We start from the raw sequence: 15,259 nt of genomic DNA, 5'->3' as shown, positions 1-15,259 counted from the left end.
ATTTAATTAGCATGCCCTCCAATCTGATTCAATTCAATCTGCTCCGTTTTTCAAACCCTTTTTTTTGTACTTCTCGGTTTTCCCTAGAAACTGTTCTTCCTTGTATTTTGTATTTTGTTCTTGATTTTATGATTCTAAGACTTTTTGTGTGTTTCCCAGATACACAACTTATACTTGACATTATTGTCAAAAACAACACGGTGAAATGCAAACTGTACCACCAGATCAGTTTATCAGTTTAACATAATACATCTGCCATAGTCAGCATTTGTTAGAAGCTCTCGTTGCAAACCCACTCTACTGTATTATGACAATGTCAGTAACCTCACTTTCCATGCCAACGAAGCTTGAATGCAGTCAAATTCATTTCAATCTCTTGGCTGGAAAGACACAGTAATTAGCCAGGTGAGCAGAGCAGGGCGGGGTCAGGCTCAGGCAATTAAGAAAGTGACAGCCCATCCAGTACAGTGACAGACTCAGGCCGCACGCACGCACACACACGCACACATGTATTTGCAGAAATATATATATACATATATACCCACAACCAACACCCTCAAAATTATTTTACAGAAGTCATCCACTAGCAACCTAACATAAAAGCTCTGGATCTCAAATTTACATCCTCATCCCGCTCAAAGGATCAATACAATTTTGAGAATGTTGTTATTACTACTCATGAGGAGCATCATATTGTCAAATGTTCAGGTTTCACTCATGACATAATGATCGCAGTTTTTACCAATTTGAAGTCTGACACTTTCTGAGTTTGAGCTGATTGACTCCGTAAACCGATTGGAAGCAAAGTTGTGCACAAAGGAAAAATATAAAAAATAAAGCCTTCTTACCGAATCCGACCAAATTTCAGTATGTTCTGCCTAGGCCCTTGTTCTGAATATATTTTGTCCAGCCATTGAAGAACCAATGTCTTACTTATGAGGGTGATTTCAACTATTTGGAGGATGAACAAACTGGTGTTAACCATAAGCCCAATGTAATGTTGAGTAAAACCACCCAAAAGACATTGTTAGGGATCATGTTCAGACTGAGCTCTACAGTCCAGCTGATCCACCTGTCACTGCTGAGCAGCTTAAAAAACGGATATGATATTTGTGGTCTGTTATAAAAATGAATCCCTCCCTCATTTACATTATGTAAAGTATTCATCTCTAAACTTATTGTCTGAGATCTCACTTTTACACACACACACACACACACACACACACACACACACACACACACACACACACACACACACACCACACACACACACACACACACACACACACACACACACACACACACACACACACACACACACACACACACACACACACACACACACACACACACACACACACATATATATATATATCCCACAGTCATCTAAGAACGCCAGTGTTTGGATGTGATGTGAAACTTTTGCACAGTGTTCATCTGTGCAGTTAATGTGAGACATTAGGAGAAAGGTGCGTCCTCCTTTTGTCTCCCGTCTCTGTTGCTACCCCAGCGCGCGCGCGTGTGTGTGCGTGTGTGTGTGTGTGTGTGTGTGTGTGTGTGTGCGTGCGTGCGTGCGTGCGTGCGTGTGTGTGTGTGTGTGTGTGTGTGTGTGTGTGTGTGTGTGTGTGTGTGTGTGTGTGTGTGTGTGTGTGTGTGTGTGTGTGTGTGTGTGTGTGTGTGGCAGCGGCAGTGGCAGTGGGATACAGCATCAGGCAGTTATAAATGGCCATCATTTCCCAAACCACTCTGTTCTCCATTGTGGAGCGCATGTCGCCGCGGGGCGGGAGGGAGGTGATGTGTATGTGTGTGAGTGTGTGTAGGAGGATGTAAGGGTGTGTGAGGGGGTAATAGAGGATGTGAAGGGGCTGGTAGTCCCAGAGGGAAACTGACGGCAGAGAGTAGCAGAGACGCACCACCAGTCTGGAAAGCTGTACTGGAATCAGTAAGGCGTAGAGACAATTATCTCAATATGAAGTCAGGAGAGACACAACACATGTCGTACCAAACTCAAACAAATTTCACCTCATTCAGACATTGTCTCTAAAGAATATCTGATTAGCCTTGAATATACAGCCCATATAATGCATGTATAATTACAGAAAGACACCTCAGATTGTTAAATCTCTAGAATGCCCTGAAACAATGCGGACATGACCTGGGTATCCACAGCTATAAAAGCCTCATTCAGAATCCAATTGACATTTGTAACGATGCTATACTGCAAATACAGCCTCAGAACAGATTTACAAATGTTTTGTTCATTTGAGCTCTGAACTTTTTGAAGATTTCAATGTTGTTCTTGTTGGAGGGGCCTATGGCGATAGGCAGTAATATTGGAAACTCACTCCCCAATGATGAGCTCTGATTTGCCCCAGAAATGTTGTTATAGACACCTTCTTCTTAATAATGTAAATGTAAAAGGGCTTTCATCAGTGCACAACAGGCTCATTACCATTGTGTTACATCATTTGGCGATACATGAAGGTTTCAACTTGCGATAGTAAATATTGGTGTTGATGCCAGTTGGTCTTGAACAACAAACCCACGGACCTTGTTTATTTTTATTTTAGAAAGACCAAAGAAATAAATGCCAAATGAGAGATTGCATTGAGCTACAGGAGCAAGTGAAGCATGACTTCATGACTCACGTAGGTTTTTGATCAACCCTATCTATCTGCTTATTTTTTAATCAAGGCAACTATGTATTAACATTTCATTATACATACATGTTGTACCTATTTGTTTCCTTTGTTGTGTTATGAGATTGACTTTTCCTCTATTTTCACTAGTAACTTGTATATCAGATTGCTTTTTTTAGCAGACACTAAAGAGTAGCAGGCACAGGTGTCTTAATGACTTTAATTAGGGCTGCATTCCATTCAGGTGCTTCAGCTCCTTTTCCCTACTACTGCAGGTGCTGGCATACAGGAACAGCTCGTTAGTGCAATTAGCTTCAGCTGTGCTTCCTATATGTCACAGTATGACGTTATTCACAATTGTTTTGGCATGTCTGCAGATTATCGTCATTAATAACCCACTGTGTTAGATATTCTGCCAACACAAACTCCCTTTTTTATCTGAGTTGAGGTTCCTTTCCATCAACATTCATGTGTTGAATTTGATTTACTTTAGGCTGGGTGTTTTTTCATTTTTAATTTGTATTGGGTTTGGTCAAGTTACTTTATCTTGGGTTGCTCACATTTGGACATTTCCACTGAATATTAAACCTTTTTTATGCATTTATTTGGACCATACTGTATACTTGTTAATTTGTTGGCATACTTTTAATTACAGCATGTGGTGTTTAACTGACCCGTGAGACTGGGAGGCATGTTCTGTGCTGTGAGTTAGCCATTAGTTTAATTGTTATTGTGAAAGTAAATATACTATAGATCAGATTATGTCATGCAGAATTCTGGCTAGTGCTACTGTGTTTTCAAGTGAACCCCCCCATTTACATAAAGGATGTTGGATACAAATTCTATGCATTTATTTGTTTCTCTATTTAAGATTTTTTGTATTGCTTAACATATTTGTGAGCCTACCATTTCCACGACTTATGTCAAGGGTTCATTGAAAGTATTTCCTTCATAATGCGGTGGAGGCCATTAGTGGTGCCAGCTAAACTTTAGAACACAATTGTATTTTGTTTTATGCGTATATCCCTCTTTTCCATCTCCATCTCTTCACTCTACTGTACTCGGCCTATAACTTAAAAATCTTTTGTTAATGGTATTGTGTTTCCTTTTGGCAGTCATGAAGTTTGGGATTCAAAAACTGTTAATGACGTTTGGCTGAGCCTGCACACTATGATCTTATATTATCCTCTTTTCTCTTAAACTGTTAAAGCAGTTTGGTTACACTACGAGTCCAACCATTGGGATTAAATTGGCCAATCGAAAGCAACTCTTGGCCAGCTTTATCAAATGATTTGGACTGATGTCAGCGGATATAATATAGTAGACTCCAAAAGTAATTGTCTTCTGCATAAGGAAATAGAGCAGTTCTTTTTTATCTCTTGATTCCTACACTTGGTTTCCTAAAGTAGGGCTTCCTTTTCTCAGTCTCATTTGTGCTAACTTTACTTAAAACACGTTCACAACATTAAAAACCCTCCAAGATTCCTGCTTATGGTCCAGTATCCCTAGGTCATTCTGTACCAGTGTCACATGGACAGCATATGATGTGACACCTTTCCTCTTGTTCTCAGAAATGTAATAAGCACTCCATCTTTCCCAAAGGTTAGAAATTAAATGGCAAAAACAGCAGGGGCCATAGTGCATTTGTGTGTATACCCTCCTCAATATATTACAAATGTCTTCCACTTAGGCCTATTTCAACCAGGGGCCTGATATAGTTTTGATACAAGAGACAAGTGAGGAAAAAGAGAGGGTGGGTTAAGGAGGGTAAATGGTTGGTGTTTGACAGGAGGCCTCTCTAAATCCCACACTCATCCATCATAAGTGGCATTTGCGCACTCTGAAGGCCTGATAATAGCCTTTTGCATTTTCACACTGTGCTTTTCCTTCTGGATTTGAGCGAGAGAAAGATGGGGGGGGAGGTGTAGGATGGCAGGGGACACATATAATGCAGTTTCATTCATTCTCTTCTTTTTTTTCCCAACTCCTCATCATCTAACCCTGGGTACTTCAAGTCTGCTTCCCTTCTACATTTTGGGGGAAATCACTCTTTGAATTGGAAAAAGGACCCTGGGGCCACAAGCACAGAGTCCATGTTTCGTTTTTTTTTTTCTCAGGATAATTGACTTTGGTTGCCTGGTAATTCATCGCTTGCATATGCCAGCTAATTCATCAAGAGAAGAGAAGCTGCCGACCTCACAACCTTGCGTGCCCCACCGCCCCCACATGCACACACAATTCATGTCTTAACACCTCTCACATTTCAACCTCACATTGCTAAATCGCATATATTCATGCACACATACAAACACACACATCCTCCCCCCCCCCCCCTGCTGCCCCAGAAGAGCCAGGAGCTTGGAATGAGAGGAGGGAGCAAGCGGCAAGTTATCGGACGGAAAAGCTGAGATGATAGATGGGGCGCATTGTGGCATTATGAATGAATTATACCTCCCAAATACCCTGAGCAGTGCAGACTGTCAGCCTGTATCTATACTAAGCTGGGAGAAAATATAGCCGTTTCCACATTAAAGGGGGCTGGCAAAGAACGGGCCGCAGAATTAATTGAGCAATCAGGCCATTAGAAAGAAACATCATACAGAGCGTGGTTTCTGATGTAGCAACATTTATCACTGCTGAACACAAATCTGCTTCCGCTCCTGTATGTTTTGTTTTTCCCTTACTTTCTCTCTGGTAATGTGGCTCACATCTTCAAACAGATTAGGATTATTGTGACAAGACAAAGGTATCTTTTGTCTTTTTCCGTAGCCGTGTCAGTGCCTGCTGCATTTATCACGGTTGTCACACAGTCTTAAATCTTTCAGCTTGCACACCTTGTCCCATTTTTCTCCCAGCGGTTGGTCCGTGTTAAATTTGCAAAGAAAAGTACGTTATTGGAAAGTGTCCCTTGATAATTTGTAGACCTGTCGGATACAAGTACATCTGTTTGAATTTGTATTGTATACTTCAGTTTTATTTTGATCAGTTGGATCTTAACAAAATGTGATTCCGTTTTTCAGTTGCTGTGACATTTTAGCCCAGTTTGGTAGATGATGGTTTTATAGATGCTCAGTGATATTTAAAAGTATGATATCAATGTCAACAACCAGATAAAGAGGAGAGGAAATTAAAGAATATTCAATGTAAAATAACTATAGTAGGCTCAACTTTGTGTATTTACCTTAAAGTTAATTAATTTGCACTTTGTTCACATAACAGATAAATGTTGCATTTGTATTAAATTATAAAGCAATGTTTCACTTTTTTTCCCCATCATTATTAATAATTACTTATTTGAATTATGGGAAACTAAGTTGAGGTGCATCAGTTATTTATAACAATAATGAGAATAATAATAATTTAGTATTTTGTATTGCATATAGATTAATGCCAGATGACAGCGAGATGCAGTCGATGCAGACATATATATATGTTTGTATTATTATGTTGTACATACCAACACTATCCCAATCTCCTGGGAAATGTAAATGATGCCGTGACATCATCCTTGTTGTATCATGCATTCTGTGGTATGTCAAAATAATGCAAAGCGCAAGATGTGTGTTGGTTTTTCTTTAGTTTAGGTCTTTAGGCTTCTTCTTTTTTCCCTCACAGTGAAAACAAACTGTCCAGCAACATGTTTGGTTATCATGCACCCTTATTCAAAATAAACCAACACACTGAAATGGAGATCTTTGATGATAATGTACATAGTATGAAGGAAGTTCTCCAAACTACTCGGACTGGATGGGACAGTGGATTTGTGATTTAATATCTAACATCTATCCCCCTCTGCTGGACACACTTGAGAACCGTGCCAGGCTGTCAGTGATTGTAGATGTTGTTGAACACATGTCATGTAACTTAATGTTGACTCGCAGTGAACATAAAGGTGATACTGTACTTTGCCATCGTTGAAACAAAAAATATGTCAATGTTGATTCTAGCAAATACATATGAACAAGTACAAACAAACATTTAGCCACAAAATTGTACAAATTATTCAGAACAAATTGAGGTAGAGATTTCCTTGATTTAGTTTGTAACTGTTTAATATGAGAGCATCAAATCTCCGATGTCTATGCCATGTTCTGGTTTTTAAGTTAAAGTATGCAGCTCTGTATCAGTAGGAGGGGTTTCTGGGTAAAGAGTCTTCTTTGGTGAAGAATGCAGATCGAACGCTGGAGTGCATAATGTTTTCAGTCTCTAAAAAAAAAAAGAATTGCATGGGAAACATACATCAAAGCATAAACCATAAGGTAACAGTAGCCCACTAAAATCCACAAATGTGGCTATAACAACGTATTGACAAAGTATAGAAATAAACTAAAAGGAACATAAAGTTTTGTTTAAAGGAACTTCAGAAGGAAGGGTTTGGATATAGATATATGTAGCTTTCAGGTATGTACATATTCAACAAATTGTTACACTTGTTAAACTTAAATAATACAATGCTAATTTCCTTTATTGAAGCTGGGTTGACACACTAACCTGTCTCAGTGTTCCCGGGGTTACAGCCATACAATAGATAATCCACAGAGGAGTCAGGAGAACTGAAGACAAAGCAAGAACCATCCCAATGGCAAAGCCCCACCAAGGGTACTCGTAGGTGTTGTTGTATTTCAGCGGGGTGAACTTGACCAGAGAGAATATCAGGGTTCCCTGTCACAAAACAAGTGGAATAAATGGATATATAAATATATTGATGTTATTGTCATTGTGATATTTTTCCGGTGAATGTCTTAAATTAACAGATACAACAATAGTCAATACATTTACTTACAACACAGAGACATGGTGTGATGAACTTCCAACAATATTTCATAAGCGATGAGGGGTAGTAGCCAATCATTTCCTTTATATTGTCATAATAACGATCAGCACCTTGTAGTCAGGGAGTCATTCAAGAATATGATCAAACACTGGGATTCATCTACATTACGATATAAAAGGGCAAGGTCTGATGCCTGGCCACGTGCTCATAAGGAAAAGGGGACAGAATGTCAGCACTACTAGAGTCCATTACATTCCTGAGAACGGTCTCAAGTCTTTCTTCTTTTGGTCCAAGAGGAATGAAAGCTAAGTTAATGTGTAAGATAGTACTGGCCTCACAGATAGGCGGGAAATGTTCTGCCCTCCAGGCAGTTGTTCAAATGTTTTAATGGCTTTAGCAGTGCCCTCTGGTTAAATGTTGTATTGCATTAGTATGAAAAGTATACTAAAAGTAGAACCACATGTTTCAGTTGAAACAGAGATCTCAACAGATCAACATAATGTTCTCTTAATCTGTTGCAATCCTGTGAATTCATCCTTCGTAAGCATTGCCTGTAAGTAACTTTTTGTTGTTTGCAAGGTTATCGTCCAGTTTTAAAGAGTATTTGTCAGCAGTGGGTTGTTTCTTTTATGATTGACTGGTACAGTATTGGTAGTTGGGAATACATTATAATGTAACAAGTACAACATGCCTTGGTTGTATTCATTAACTGTTGTTGTTGCTAAATGTTCAGCAAGAGTCTGCATTAAACATAGAGCTAGACAGTTACACCTTGACTCTTGAAGTCATTTGGCTTGCTGTTCAATTTAGGCAAGATAACAGCATTAAGAGGACATTTCATGCTTATGCTGAAACACCCTTCAGTGTTTATCAAACAACTTAATAATCATAGTAATTATAATTTCCATTGATTTGAAATAGTGTACAGTATCACTGTTATTCATAATGGCATAGTTTTAGGGGGTAACATTACTTCACATAAATATATGTTCTTCTTCTGATTTTCCTTGCTTAAAATGATCTTGTTGCTTACCATATATCCATCCCACACAGACGCACTCCAAAATGGCAAAAATCATGAATGGTATTCCACTGCAAGCATAGTAATCAAACAGCAGAAATACATAAAGTCCTCCCTACAGCACATGACAGAGAAGACAGAAACAGGAACACAAAAGAGATTGTTTTGTTAAATGCACAACATATTTGGCACGGAAAGAGAGACTTAATGGTGCTGTCTTTTACTCTTAATGTCATAGATTAAAAAAGTAGACTCTCACCTCAGTCACCATAAACAGGCCAATAACAAAGGAAACACCACAGATGATCAGCAGAAGTAGTTTACGTCGATGACCAATGAGAAAGAGGGATGGAAATATGGCTGTCACCAGGCCTTCCAGACACACAAACTGTGGGTAAAAGATAAATGTCACCTTTACATTTTCTACACTGATTATAACAATTAAGTTTCTAGCCATTCTCAGGTCTTAATACTTTAGGAAGTGTTTTAGTCTTTCTGAATATTACCCTCATCCAAGGCAGTGCATATTCTGTCCAAGCATTTACTGCAACTCAAGCCTGATTGTTTATGTCTTTTATGTATTTGGTAACTTAATATCTCTTACATAATTGTTTTTCATTAAGTGGAACTCACAAGACACAATCATTGAAAATATGTTATGGAATATTTGCACATGAAAAGCAATACAAATCAATTAAAAGTAAAAGGAAACATATATAGATTGATATTGTCTTTTCATGCAGGGATTTGATTATAATTAAAGTATCAGCTGGGCTTATAACCGAAAGTTATACAATTCTGATGTACAGTATATTTTGAATACAACTGAATGTGAAAACTTTACCTCACTGTCCAGTCCAAGGAGGATAGTCATGATGAAGAAGAAGACAGCCTAGAGTTGAAGTCAAGGCATCATGGATACAGCCAGAGGGTAAGCAATGAATGCCAGGCCAGGACCTGCAAGTAGATGGCTTAGGAATTAGTACATGTATCATCTCTATATAGCAGCAGATTTGAAGGCAGGCATTAGACCAGAACCTGTTTAGTTTGTGTCTAGTGAAAATCGTTTAATTATGGCCCTGTGTACACCAGCTGGTATTCAGTAGGTTGCAATCTGCAATCTGACCACGAGATGGCACTATCCTACACACTGGTCCTATTACAGAGATGGAGTACTCGAGTCCTGGACTCGGACTCGCGCACTGATTGACGCGACTCGGACTTGGACTCGTGAATTCTCGCACAGGATGACTTGGACACCCAATTCATGTGACATGAAGCCAAGAACAGAGAAGACTGCAAAGCCAGCAACAAAGCTGGTTAAACCGTTCAGTGCGCACAAGGCGAAAGTGTCTCTGGAAATTAAAAAGGCCGATTATGTATTTTATCCTGCATAAAATCAACCTTTTAATGGAGAAAATGTACATAGAATATAATGTTTTCCTTACTTGTAGCAGTTGTTGTTGTATTTGCTGTAGCTTCCCATCACTTGCAAACTGCCTTCACAAATGCATAAGGAGAATAATATCTGGCAGTTAAATAAGCAGTTAACCAGTTATCCATTAAATATTGATTTATATGATGTTTATAATTGTATAATATATAACTATACTATAGTATACTATTTACTTGGTTTACCCATTACAAATTCTACCTCTGTCCCTCTCTTAAGCCAAACTTCCACTTCCATGCAATTCTTAGAAACTCTCTAACACGTACCATTTTCCATCTTTCCTCCAGATGTCCTCAGACTTTCCCACAGGTCTCATCTGACTCCTACATCCTCTTGCTCACATGTTCCTCTTTCCCTATTACTCCCAATAGTATTTTCACCTTCTCCACCTTCTCATTGGCAGATCATCAATTTTGCTTTGGGTCTCTGGTAGACCTGAACCCTAAATTGTACCTGCTAACATGACACATTCCTGTTAATGTGTGATTGCTCAATTCTCAGCCTCTGGGCCCTGACTGCAAATACCCTGTTCCCTTTAGTTTTCAGCTGAGCCTTTATAATTGACAAAAACACTTCTGCTACTTGATCTCAGGATACAGCATGTAATCTTAGTTTTCATGTAAAATCTTGACGTCTTAGTATCAGCAATATTCCAAAAAGTCCCATCCAGTCAATCAATATATTTTGAGTTCAGGCAAGGAAAAAATTATTTTGCCGTTGCAGATGTGACCAGATAAAGGCTTTAAATAGTCTCTGTGTTTTTAAAATGTAAGATACATTTTGTTTTTTGAGAAATTCCTAAAAACAGTATTTAAAACTTAAAATGTTTGGTTTGTTTGGCTGTGATGTACACAACCTGAGGGTAATTAATGGTGGTCAATAAACCCATACATTTGGTTTTAATGATCAATCCAGTTCTATTAGCACATCTTTAATAATAAGCGTATACATCTCACCTTTCCTGTCGCCTTGACTCCTTTCCAGATACAGAAGTAACAGATGATCCAGCTTAGCAGAAGGCATCCAGCCAGGTCCCAGCGGATACTGCCCATCTCTTCAATTCCTCCAGACAAACCCAAGACTCTCCTCCTGAGTGCAAGAAGAAAGTTATGTCAAGACATTTTAGTGACTCTAAAAACTGTTTTGCTAATGTGAGTACTTACTGCCAGAATTCTTTCACTGATGATGTTGCATTTTCATTGAGGTGGCGATATACTGAATAATTCTGTCTGCAATCAATGCAGTTATCTTGAAGTAAAAGAATAAAAAGAAGCAAGTAAGTTGACATTTTCAGAATTTGATATTAATGGTTCTCCATAAACGTTCTGACCCGGTGGAAAGCATATACAAATTCTAACTTCTTGAAGTCGGAAGCAGTACCGAAGCAATGGCATACCCGGGTGGTGGTTCTCCTTTTCAAAAAGGGGGATCAGAGGGTGTGTGCCAATTATAGAGGCATCACACTACTCAGCCTTCCCGGGAAAGTTTACTCCAAGGTACTTGAAAGGAGGGTCAGGCCGATTGTCGAACCTCAGATTGAGGAGGAACAATGCGGATTCCGTCCTGGTTGTGGAACGACGGATCAGCTTTTTACTCTCGCAAGGATCCTGGAGGGGGCCTGGGAGTATGCTTATCCGGTATTCATGTGTTTTGTAGATTTGGAGAAGGCGTATGACCGGGTTCCCAGGGAGTTACTGTGGGAGGTGCTGCGGGAGTATGGGGTGAGGGGGTCTCTACTCAGGGCCATCCAATCTCTGTACTCCCAAAGCGAGAGCTGTGTCCGGGTCCTCGGCAGTAAGTCGGACCCATTTCTGGTGAGGGTTGGCCTCCGCCAGGGCTGCGCTTTGTCACGATCCTGTTTATGATATTCATGGACAGGATTTCGAGGCGTAGTCGTGGGGGAGGGGGTCTGCAGTTCGGTGGACGAAGGATTGCACCACTGCTTTTTGCAGATGATGTGGTTCTAATGGCTTCATCGGTCTGCGGCCTTCAGCACTCACTGGATCGGTTTGCAGCCGAGTGTGAAGCGGCTGGGATGAGGATCAGCACCTCCAAATCTGAGACCATGGTTCTCAGCAGGAAACCGATGGACTCTCCACTCCAAGTAGGGAATGAGTCCTTACCCAAAGTGAAGGAGTTCAAGTATCTCGGGTCTTGTTCTTGAGTGAGGGAACAATGGAGCGTGAGATGGGCCGGAGAATCGGGGCAGCGGGAGCGGTACAGCAGTCGCTTTACATTGTGATGAAAGAGAGCTGAGCCAGAAGGCAAGCTCTCTGTCTACCAGGCCATTTTCGTTCCTACCCTCACCTATGGTCATGAAGGATGGGTTATGACAGAGAGAACAAGATCGTGGATACAAGCGGCCGAAATGGGAATCCTCCGCAGGGTGGCTGGCATCTCCCATAGGGATAGCGTGAGAAGTTCAGTCAGCCGGGAGGTACTCGGAGTAGAACCGCTGCTCCTTTGCGTTGAAAGGAGCCAGTTGAGGTGGTTCGGGCACCTAGTAAGGATGCTACCTGGGCGCCTCCATAGGGAGGTTTTCCAGACACGTCCAGCAACCTGGGACCAGGTGGAGGGATTATATTTCTTCGCTGGCCTGGGAGCGCCCTGGAATCCCCCAGTCAGAGCTGGTTGATGTGGCCAGGGATAGGAACGTTTGGGGCTCTCTGATGGCACTGCTACCTCCGCGACCTGACCACAGAAGGACCACTTACTTTTTTAAGTCTTTTAAAAGTATGCGTTTTTTTTATAAATGTTTACATGGACTGGCCATTCATCCACAAAAAATACACTGGACTAGGTCAGAAACCAGAGGAGACTGTGAAGTCCACTGTAGACGGACAACTTTTGCAGCTCATTGTGGAATAGCCTCCCAACTGAGATACGGGATTGTCCCACTCTCAATAGTTATAAAGGACAACTTAAAGAATGGTTGAGCAACAAACAGACGTGTAATCACCGCTAAATGCACTTTTATACAGGGGTATCTCCTCTTGCACTTTATGTAGCTCTTTTATCTTCTCTTGCACTTTATATATCATAGCTGCAACATTGTACTGCCATGTGGTAAATGCTTGTATACTGCTCATGCTTTCTGCATATCATGTATTTATTTTTGCTATGTATATAAATGTCATGTTCTTATATGTTGTATGTGACGGGACTACGGATGGAAATTAGCTCAAAGCTATAATCCGGCTCATTTACACTTGTAAGCATTATTTTTGTTTTAAAGTGTTCATCAATGTGCAGTGTCCCGGGTCAAATAAACGATGCTGACAGAGCTGCAGTGTTAACCTTGTGAGGAACTTGAGGATATGCTCAGGACACTTCTGAGCAACAGCCATTAGCTAGCGACAAACAAACATGCACTCACAGCCAGCCTAGCAAAAGAAAAAGTACAGAGAAACTACAATTACACATAAAGGGATTCTGACTTCATTTTCCGTTCAGGACGCCATTACTATACTACAACAACAACAATCTTAATATAGAAAGTAGATGTTTGCTGCTGTCTTAATACTCCAAATATATAACCTTTAAGTCAGCTTAGTGAGACAAAATTAAAAAGATTTACGCACCCGTTATAGAAACTTCATTTATGACCATTCACAGTAATTCTGTACCTACATAAGGCCTTTGCACTAACATCAGTGTGATGTTTACCTGTGTTCCAGGTGTTGTTGCAGCTGGCCCATGGGAGAACGGTGTGGAAGGAGGCGAAGAGATAGAGGAAGGCCCAAGACAGGATGACAATGTAATACACCACACTGTATAACAGTAACTTGACTGCCGTAGCCTAAACCTTTGACAAAAATAGAACTGCATTTTTAACATTTGATACACAACAGTAATGTAACAATATACACATATTTCAAATACTTTGGCACTCTATGGAATCTGAAGTTATGTACCTTCAAATATGGGACATATTTTCCTCCAACATGTGATCCCACCCTGACCAGTTAACTGCCCCAGAGATACTTCCAGAAAAAAGATGGGGATTCCACATGTGGACAGGAACACCACATAGGGGATCAGGAAAGCTCCTAAAAGGAAATAATTTATCCAAGTAATAAACTATAGTGACAAAAATACAAAGAATAAATGATTTAACCCTTTCACGCATAGAGGTCACTACAGTGGACAACTATTCAAAAGGTGTTTTTCTGTATATGCATGGGTTTTGATGGCATAGTTGAACACCAGCCACTATAGGACCCTATTGCATCATCCCATACACTGCCACTCAGTGCCAAGTCAGTAAGTGCATGATACATTTCTCTAAACCAAGATGGATGACAGAAAGCCAGATGGACCGAATCACTCTTCGATATCCAATCCTTTTATGGAAAGCGCCCCCTGCAGGTATAAAAATGTTGGTGACATCAAGTAACAACTAAGGAATCATATCATCCATAAGTTGTTCAAGTATTGAGGAAACAAACGCAAAAATACACACACACGTATACACACACACACACACACTCGCGAGCTTCCCCCAGACCAGTAATCCAAACGAAAATATCTTCCCTCCGTAATACTTTGATCATTTGCTCTGCTAATAATCAATCAGATCGATCCAGAGAAGAGGAAACTTTAAGGCCTTTTTCTCAAAATGATGACTCGGTGACAGTCATTATATAATGTGACATATTTTGCTTAATATAGTACAAAAACAATCCTGATATCATTTGAAAGCTAGGAATCTCCTCTTTCCAACAGTGTATACAACTCAAAATGTGTTTTTGGATCAATGCGACTGATTTCGATGGAGCAGGTCACTTTGCATTAGGTAAAATACAGCAGGCAGACATAACAGGAAGAATATGTACATTTTAATCCAATCAAATAGGACATTGTCACACCATTCAAATGTATCCATGTACAACCAATAACAAAGCTTAGATGTGTTTATTTGTTACGTTGTTTACGTTATGTGTTACGTTGTTCAGTGTGTGTCAGCCGTTAACCTAGATAGATAAACTTGCAAACATGTCAGAAGAACCGGCGCATAATAAAATAAAATACAGTCAAACTATGCTGAAATTCAACAACTTGAATGTCACATCCCTGACATCCACAACTCCGGAGCCTGGTCCTTCAACCATAGAACCAGCGCAGCCAGATGAACCCCAGCAGCAGCTCTGTGGACGCAGAGGCTGTCAAAACCGCCGCCGCCGGCATCGTTGAACCGAAACAGGCTGGTTCCGACTGCATGGAGGTTTGTTGTCGGGACATTGTGACGGGCACATAAAAGCTTATTTAGACAAAGAGAACGGTACTTCAATGCAGAATGGTACAAAAACAGAGAGTGGTTAATTATTTGCAAAACCACTAAACGAGCCTTCTGTGAATACAAGTCTCTGTAA

General features: G+C 40.2%; 1 pseudogene; it reads right to left on the bottom strand.

Moving 5' to 3' along the window:
- Positions 1-6,737: 6,737 nt before the first annotated feature.
- Positions 6,738-15,074, bottom strand: LOC117462573 (sodium- and chloride-dependent GABA transporter 2-like; annotated as a pseudogene).
- Between the last annotated feature and the right edge of the window lie 185 nt (positions 15,075-15,259).

Source organism: Pseudochaenichthys georgianus, chromosome 17 (assembly GCF_902827115.2).
Source record: "Pseudochaenichthys georgianus chromosome 17, fPseGeo1.2, whole genome shotgun sequence".
In the NCBI taxonomy this organism is placed as follows: domain Eukaryota; kingdom Metazoa; phylum Chordata; class Actinopteri; order Perciformes; family Channichthyidae; genus Pseudochaenichthys; species Pseudochaenichthys georgianus.
The sequence above is the reverse complement of the archived record's forward strand: the minus strand, read 5'-3'. Positions and strand labels throughout refer to the sequence as shown.